At 34.5% G+C, this 9,616-nt stretch overlaps 1 pseudogene; it reads left to right on the top strand.

Annotated features, from left to right (window-relative positions):
• Positions 1-1,081, top strand: LOC146936627 (F-box protein At2g17036-like; annotated as a pseudogene).
• Positions 1,082-9,616: the final 8,535 nt, after the last annotated feature.

The raw sequence follows: 9,616 nt of genomic DNA, 5'->3' as shown, positions 1-9,616 counted from the left end.
ATGGCGGCATTGAAAATGAAAGCAGACTGGAAAGAACTCCCAAGGGAACTTCTCCATTTGATATCGCAACGAATCGACATTGAAATTGATCTCATTCGCCTCCGATCAGTTTGTTCCCATTGGCGTTCTTCATCCATCCCAAATCATCAACAATGAAGCCATACCTATTTCCTTCTGTCACCTCTCCAAAAGCAGTTTCTTCCTCATCAAACCAACACAAGAACAAGAACGACAAACCCGAATTAATCTTCGTCCTTGGCTGATCAAAACTACTCAAACCTCAAATGGAAAACCCAAACTATCCCAATTTGAACTTCTCTCTTTTGATTTCCCATTCGACGTGCTCGATTTCAACAAACTCTCCGTCTTCCATTTGGGATATCAGTTCCTTGTCGAAGAAGATTCAAAACCCTCTTCATCTGATTTCATACTACCTGAAGCTGTCATTGTTCTCACTTGCAATGGGAAGAAACCTCTCGCTCTTACTAAGAAGAAATATTCTCCTCCCTTTATGTTACTTCTCCGTTGCATCGATGAAAAACATTTCTTGTTCCCAGACGACTTCTCAGATTATGTTGATTACATCTGCGTGTTTATATAGAAGATTTACGCAGCTGTTGATGGAACTGGCAAGACAATTACAATTCGACCGAAGGAGAACCAAAATGTTGAGTTAGTAGCTGAACCTTTGGTTGATCATGGGAACATGAGATTCTTAGTGGAGAGCGAGGGCGATCTGCTGTTAGTGGGCATTAGTGATCATGATTTAACAGTTGATGTTTTCAGACTTGATGAAAAGGAGAGGAACTAGTTGGAGATCGAGAATTTAGGAGATAGGGTTTTGTTCATAGGGTTAGAATATTCCTTTTCTGCTTCAGCCTCGGATTTGTGTGTTTCCGAAGGGAACTGTATAATCTTTATTGATGATGTCTTCTTCTACGATCATACGGATATGGAACATATAATGACTATTTTTTTCATGGGTCAAGATGGCCAGCTTTGGCCTTTGTCTGATTATCCTGAATATTACAACTGGTTCTAGCTGCCTCCAGAGTGGATCATCAAAAGCCACAGTCATTAACCGAGTATGTCATCTTGCATTAAGAAGTTTCTATTGTGATTGTCATATTGCTTTGTTTTGTACTTAGTTTATGTTATTAGAAAGCCAAACACTGAAATGTTGTTGCTTCAAATATGGCTTTTGCATTAAGTATCTGCACTTCTAGCTTTTCGTAAATCTAAATATGTTTCATACATTTTGTTTTAAGGGGGATATTTGATCATCTTCTTTTATTGTTACTATTGCAGACTATATGTTTAGCAGCTAACCCCTAATTACAAATTTATATGACAAGATAAGCTTTCTGGTGGATTTTTCAACTCTTCTCTTTAAGCAAGTTGTGCTTATTCAAGGTTAGTTATGCTATTTTGATTTGATGTTGACCAAATGCATTATTATCATATTATTACGGTCTAGAAAGTCGAAACTTTGTTGATCAGTTACACTTGTATCTCAATTTAGTATACTTAAGGTTGATCTCGACTGGTGACTTTAAAAATTATAGTGCAGGAGAATTTAATTGTTGAGGGAACAAACTTTCTGAGACTTGAAAAGAGAAATAAGAGTTACGGTTCTTTGACTTTGCAGACACTCATATCTTCTTTTTTGGACACATAATTGATAGGTGTTGTCTGTAATATGGCATTAACAATATTGTTTGCCCCTGATTGACGGATGACCTTTGTTTACTTGTGATGAAAACTTCTTCAATTAACTCATTTATTAAGTTGACAATGAATATTTAAAACATTGATGAGTCTATATTTAGTCTATTTTTATGCGTTATTTAGTTCCGTTTTAATTAGATTTAGTTTTATTTTATTTAAATATTATTTCCTTTTTGAACTATTTTACTTCAATTGCATATTTTATATTTCAGGAACGAATGTGTCTTGGAGCAAAAGAAAGGAGTCTGGAGCTGATTTGGAGCAAAAATACGAAAGATTCGGAACAAAAATATAAAGCCCCCAAGTCAGAAGCTTGGCACGGCCGTGCCACCTCCCAGGACTGCTTTTGCTGCTTTTGCTTGAAGGCCAAGTTACCCTGTTTTTAGTTTTACCGAAATGCCCTTATAGTTGTTTAGATTTTAAGTCAATTGTAAAGCTATAAATAGAGTATCTCTCCATCACAAATATTCATCTTTTGTTCTTGGAAATAATATGTGACAATTGTTTCTTTGAATAAAAGTTCACTTTTATTCTATTGTTCTTTTATTTTATGTTCTTCTTCTTCTCTTCTTTGTCTACAATGAACGTTAGTGAGTAGACTTCTTCGTCTTGGGATTGTTGGATAAGTCTAATGACGTAATCCGAATCAATCCAAGCCTTAAACCCTAATTATATGTTACCTTAATTCCTAATCTAAATTCACCGCTTTAACATGAATTAACTATTATCAAACTGTGAAAGCGAACGCGGAGGGTTTGATAATCGTTAATTCATCATCTTAAATATCAATTCATAAAGCGAACGCGGAGCTTTGATATTCGAACAAGTGAATTTAGACAAGGTTTGCGAAACATGAGAATAGTCTAGCAAACCTTGAGACATATAAAGTTTCGATCTTCAAGGGTCCCAAAGGCAATCACCCATGAGAATAGGTGTGGTTGTTGGAGCGATACACTCACTGACTTCGAGAGAAGCTTTGATACGCCACAGCCCTCCGGAGTCTTCCTGAGTCAAACTGAAACCAACCCCAAAAGCCCGATAAATGCTATTACACCTAGGGATGGTAAGCAATTAGAAGACCCCGTTGTGGAAACCAAGAAAATTGAGGTTGAGGTAGAGAGTGAAAAGCCACAAAGTGAGAAAGTTGTAGTAGAAAGTGATAAGCCTCACATATCACCACCATATGAGCCAAAAATTCATTACCCACAAGGGTTTGATGAGTCCAAGTTAGATGAGCAGTTTAGGAAATCTATTGCAATCATTCAAAGCAAATTGTCATCTAAACTTAAGGATCCAGATAGTTTTTCCGTACCATATGTCATAGGATCCAAGACTATAGAAAGAACAACGTGTGATTTAGGGGAGAATATTAGTTTGATGCCATTGTCCCTTAGTGAGAGATTAGGTATCGGATAGAGAAACCTTTTGATCGTCAAGCTAATGACTTTAAAGGAGCGCTTCGTGGGAGGCAACCCACTCATTTAATTGCTTTTGTTTGTTTTAAGTGTTTTGTAGGTAATTGTCCAAGTATGATTCAAGAAAAGTAAAATTTTTTGAAGTCCCCATGTCCAGAAAGCTGGCACGGCCCGTGCTATGGTTGGCACGGCCGTGCCAACCCAAAACCACCCAAAACCAGAAAAATGGCAGAATGTTGGCACTGCCCGTGCCAAGCTTCTGCACCACATACCCTCAAAAATTTTCTTCTCCTTCCCCATTCACTCACTTCTCTCTAAAAACTCCATTAACCCCCAACCTCCAAACCTCCATAACTCCACCAAATCCAACAAATTCTTAACCAAATTATCCTAATTCATCATTCCAAACTTAACCACCAATCAAAACCAACCTTCATCCAACCAAACATCAAATTCATACACCATTAAACCCTAACCCAATTTCTTCACCAATATTCATCATCAAACTCATAAACCTTACTCAAACATCAACCCCAACCCTAAACCAATCCTTTCCACCACAAACCTTCCAAAACCCTAACCTTCAACCAAACCACACAAAGTCAACCCAAGGTCAAGGTCTAATGGCTTCAAGAAGAAGTGGTAAGGAACAAGCAAGGTCTCAAGGAGGACCTCCCTCAAAGAAGAAGGCACAAGTCAAGAATCATGGGATCAAGTTTAAGGACAACTCACAAAGGGACAGGTATAAAATTCTTATTTCTAAACCTCTACATCCTTCTAGATATCCTGATTCTTATGACTTGAATGTGCTAGGGCTTAGAGATGATGTTTATAGGCTGATAGGAAGGCTAGGTTGGACTGATATGTTAGAACCTATGCAGGGTTATGAGAATTTCACTTATGAATTTTTGAGCTCAATCGTTTTTACAAAAGATAAGTTGGATTTTGATATATCTAACCATAGAGTTGTTTTTCGGTTAATGAATATTGATTATGATATGTCACTCGAGCACTTTTGTGAAGCCTTAGGTTTTGTCAATGAGGGGTATATTCATGATCATTGGGATCCTAGCCTAAAACCGGATAACTATGAACCAGCTGCCTTTTGAAAACGTATCACTGGCCTTGACAACAATGTCCCTAGAGCCAACAAAGCTAGCAACATTACATACATAGCTAGGTGTTTTGGTGTGGGTGAGGATGAGGGGATCAAACCAATTGAGGGAAACAATAAGCTTAATAGGGAAACCCTCATTGCTATGAATTTCATTAAACATCGTCCACCACTCCATTACCAACTCAAGCTAAATGTGTCAATCATGTTTTTACTGCCTAACCCATCTCGGACTACCACCTAGGTGGAAGCAAATTTGTTGTATGATGATGATGTGCAGGTTCTTGGTGATGATGATGAGGAAGACGGTGCTAACTTGCACCATGATGAAGGAGAAGGTGCTAACTTGCACCAAGAGGAACACCATGGCCATGAAGCCGGTGAGCTTAATGAAGATCAAAGATGGGCATGGATTCCCAATGAAGTTGAAAGAATGAGCACCGAGCAACAAAGACAAGGTGTTGAAATCTCCGGACTAAGAAACGATGTTCAAAGGGGCAACCGCTTAACACAAGAAAAAAATGAGATGCTCCACCGGATGATGCAACACCTACAACTCCAAGGTCCTCCTTATGGACCTCAATAAACATTGTGAGCTTTCCTCTTCCTCTCTTCCCTTCCCTCTTCTCTCCTTCTCCTACTCTTTCTTCTACTCCTTCTTCTTCTTCCTCCTCTACTTCTTCTTCTTATTCTCTTTTAATTTTCTTTTCTTTTGAATCATTGAGGACAATGCTTCCCCTAAGTGTGGGGGAAGCCTAAAAACAAAGAGCGGAACTACAAAAAACGCGCACGGATTGCGGGGTTTTTTTTGACGAATTGCGGGGGTTTTAAACCTGCACAAAGTGTTTTGCGGGAGTTTTCAAAACCGCCGCTTATACTAATCCCACAAATTATTTGCTGGAGTTTTGGGCAACCGCTGGTATCCTGCGGAATAAACTGCGGGGGTTTTGTTGTGGAGGTTGAAAACCCCCGCAAATTGTTAAAATAAAAATAAAAAAAAATTAATCACAAAACTGAAACATTCATTAAAATATAACCAGTTACATAAAATATTATAATCAATGCTATAAAAAATTATACTACAAATATAAAATGTGCATGATAATACAATACAAAATTAACAGTAGCCTAAATGTAATCTATACTAAATGAACATTAAAAAAAAAATAATCAAACATATCTAGTACTAGATAATCCTCCTCTTGCATCCATAGGCAAACCAGGCTCCCTTGCATCCATGTGAACTATGCTCCCTTCCTTAAATAACAAAAAATTACTTAGTGAAAATATTCAAAATTACTATTAATATACATAGAAATTAATCACTATTCAAATTTTTAAGCAATATTATCCATCATTTCAACATATACAACAAGAACAACTATAAATGAACACCCTACCACTTAAATGGTTTTCGATGGTCTAAGAGTTCTCTGAAAATCTAACTCCTCCGTTCCCTGGTTTTTCTAGTTGTTGAGTCGACTGTTAATGTACTTTGCATTCCAAACAACGCAGTTTGCACTCACCCAAGCAAACAAATAAATACTCCTACAAAATGGCACCAAATGATACACAAAAAGTACTCATTACAGCCCCATTAAAAACCAGAACAGGGACCAAATTTTAAAAATATGCATTGAGACAAATCAAATAATATCTTATATATTAACATTTGTCTGTATATATTACTAAATAAAGTATGGTCAAAATATATCATGTGAACAATGCACATGATCAAACAACAACGTGTATTTAAGAATAGAGGGAGTATTAGTTTTCTATTCCCCAATTTTCATATCTCTTTTATCTTTATAGAGTACACTTTTTCCTATTTTTAATTTGATATTTGAATTGTTTGTTAAGTGATGAATTATTTTTATTTTTTCATAAATTCATGTATGGTTTTTTGTTAAATTTTCAGATGCATGTTACTTTAAAATAATGACAAATTTTTATGGTAGTAAATTTTATAAGTATTTGAAAATATGTTTTAATGGATGTTAGTGTAAAAGTAATTTAAACCATTTTAATAAAAAAATGTGAGCAAGTATACATAGTCAAAACAAGTATTATAATAAAATCGTTACACGATAATTGTCGATGTCACCTTCAATATTACTAAAATATCTACTACCATAACAATTAATTTATTTTAAAGAAAGAAATCCGAATTTTTAAAAAAATATTCATACTTGAATTTCATATTAAAAGAAGATTTTTTATGATTTAACAAACTTTTGAAAATCAAACTACAAATAGGATGATTTGTTTTCTAGAAGGATCAGACAGATTTGTGAATTGTTGAAAAATAGAACTAATACAATGAACAATGACTATTTGCTTACTCAGCAAAAACTGTTTTCCATTTGCATACCCTTTCCGTAGAGGGAAAAATTGCATCTTTAATGTTTAAATTTTGGGGCATGTTTTTGACATACTCAATTCGCCTAAGGGGTTAATTTAGAGTTTATCTTTTTGGGTCAGAATTAGTATAAAAAGGACCCCTAACTCCCCTAATTAGATGCACAATTTCAAAGTTAGAACAAACTACTTTTCAAATTGTTTGGTTTTCTGCTGTTGTATATGTTTCTGCATTCAGGTATAATTTCAATGCTTTTTGTTTTTGCTTAATTTTTTTATTTATTATTTATATGAATTGTTTTTTCTATTTTGAGTTTGAATAATTTCAATTTAGATTGCTTTTGTTTGTTTTGTTTGATTGAATGTGTAATTGATGAGTTAGTTTAAGTGGATTTAAGTTTTTTTTATTCTTTATGTTTGATTTGAGTTTTTGTTTTTCATCACTTTTTTAAGGATGATTTTGTTGTTTGAAGTGATATCGAAACTCACAGATGGTTTTGAATATTTTTTTTTCTTCTTCGGGTGTTATAGATGATTGTTGGATTACTTGGGTGCCAACATAGTTGGGATATCACTAATTTTTAATGATGCATTTATACTTTAAAGTTTTTCTCAAAAATAATTAGAAGAGTGGTGTGAATATATTTAATTATTTATTTAAATTTGAGAAAAATATTGATACAATCACTTTAGTTGGAATTGGGGAATGGTGCATGCAAGACCTTGTTGGGTTTAAATTTTGATTAGGTCAAGTACTATTTTTATTTTTATTTTTAAAAAGTTATGATCTTTTATATTGTTAAATTCTTTTACCATAAGCATATCTGCCTACAAGGAGAGCATGTGCAATTTCTCATGTGTTGAGCATGCATAATTTTTTTGTTACTATTGTCAATTTAGCATAATTTGTTTACTGTGTTTAATATTTTTTCTTCTTCTGTTTTCATCATGTTTTAATTATGGTTTTTATTATTTAGCTTCACCATTTAGTAAATATCAATTTCGTTTTTATGCCTAATCCTTTCATGGATGCCAGATGGTGAAAATGATGATGGATTTCAGTAGAATCCATACTAGTTTTTCGCAGAGGTAGCTTTAGATTATACTCATATATGGGCAAGTTTGAAACTTTATTTGCACAACTCTTTTTATAAGTGAGTGAGAAATGGATCAAGCTTTATCAATTTTAAGAAAATTTATGAAGTGCTTATTTTGAAGGCTTTTTAGGGACCTAAGGAAGATTTGTAGAAATATATTTGTTTTGTTGGAATCTCGATGCCATCTAAGGCCACTACAATATATTTTATGACTACGAGTTTACTAAATATGTCCACATTTGGCATACATGTGAATTTCTAGTACATTCAACACTATGATGCTAAAGCAACCTTCAAACTCTGCTTTAATGTTATATTCCATTATGTTATGTTTGTACTGTTGAAATAATTTACCTTTACATTTTTTTGCAAATTACTTGTTTTGCCCTCAAGGGAATGCTCTTATTGACTAACTCTATATCTTTATTATTGTATCAACATTAATTAATATGATGAGCACATGGTCATTTCTACTATTTCAATATTCTTAAATGTCTGAATTATACAGGGACTGCCAAATATTCTTCTTGCTTAAGGTCTAGAGTTTTAGTTGATTGTTGCACCGGAGCTTGTATATTTGAGCGTGAGTATATAGATAGTCATCTAATAGATAAAAATGGAAGAAAAACCCTCAAAATCATTGGATGGAGTTGCATTAAATAAAAAGCGAAAGAGAGCCACTCAATGTGTTCAACATCTAACTGGAGTTTCGGCACCAACAAGTGTAGTTGTTAAACAAATGAGGTTGGCTGGAGATGTACACAAATCAAATGCCTCTGATCCTGGTATTTCCAAGTCATTGATGAACTATAATAAAAGTGGGATGCTCAAACGTTTACTGTTCTACAAGAACGATGAATGGTTGGATTATCTGGAGGATGTTGTTGACTTGGTTAAGAAGGATTTCAAAATTAAGAAGGCAGTTGTAGAGGTAGAGTTAGATGGTCAAAAAGTTTTGCTAGATTTTTTGCATATGTATCATGTGTATTTGAAAACAGGTTTACAACAACCCATTGCCTGTATTGATGAGGAAGAGAACTACTTTTTCCCTAAAGTTTGTGGTGCTGCTTGTGCAATGGTTCATTCATGGTTGCTCAGTCTGCATAGTTCTCTTTTTCAAGGCATTCAACTACCTAAGTTTGTGAAGTATGGATCTTTACAACCTATGAATTTTATATTTTTTTCATTTAATTTGATTAATAAGATGATTAAATTGTTAATCACAATTTCATTTTATTTGTTATGCAGCATTTTAACTGGTTGGAGCAAGCACAGTAAAGTGCTGGGAGATGGAACTTTGAAAAAGGTTGTTGAAGCACTCCTAAATGGCATGGGGTCACCCTTCAGAATTTATGAGAATAATTTGGGAAGATTGGTGTCTCCTGGAGAAGTACTGACTGCTTGGCTGAGACAACATGGAGTTTTCAACTTGCTTTTTCTGTATGATGTCCTAAATCATTCTCAACCAGCTGCTCCATCACATGATTATCCTGCTCTTCAAAATTAGATAGATACAAGCTGCGTAGCACTGACACTTCAGATTGAATGTGTCTGGTGTTTGACATGTGTCGGTGTCCGACACCGGGCACCGACACATGTGATTACTTTCATTATTTTTATTTTTTAATTCATTATTAGTGTCGGAGCGTAAGGTTTGTTGCATGTGCTGATGTCTCATAGGACCCCAATCTTGTATTTATTTCTTGGTTTAAATCCAATTCTTTAATTCAATGTCTTGTATTTCTTTATTTTCCAGTTTCTTGTATTGCCCCGTTGTAGGTGAAAAAAAATAAAATTGAATGAATAATACTAGTTTGCTCCATTGTTCCTTGTTCTTCTTTCCTCAATCTCATTAATTTATTGCAATACTTGATTTATAAGATAAAGTCTCCTAATTATAA

The sequence above is a fragment of the Medicago sativa genome, chromosome 3, assembly GCF_051527215.1.
Source record: "Medicago sativa cultivar Bolivia chromosome 3, Bolivia_mono, whole genome shotgun sequence".
In the NCBI taxonomy this organism is placed as follows: Eukaryota; Viridiplantae; Streptophyta; class Magnoliopsida; order Fabales; family Fabaceae; genus Medicago; species Medicago sativa.
Note: the sequence above shows the minus strand (reverse complement) of the source record. Positions and strands in the feature narration are given on the sequence as shown.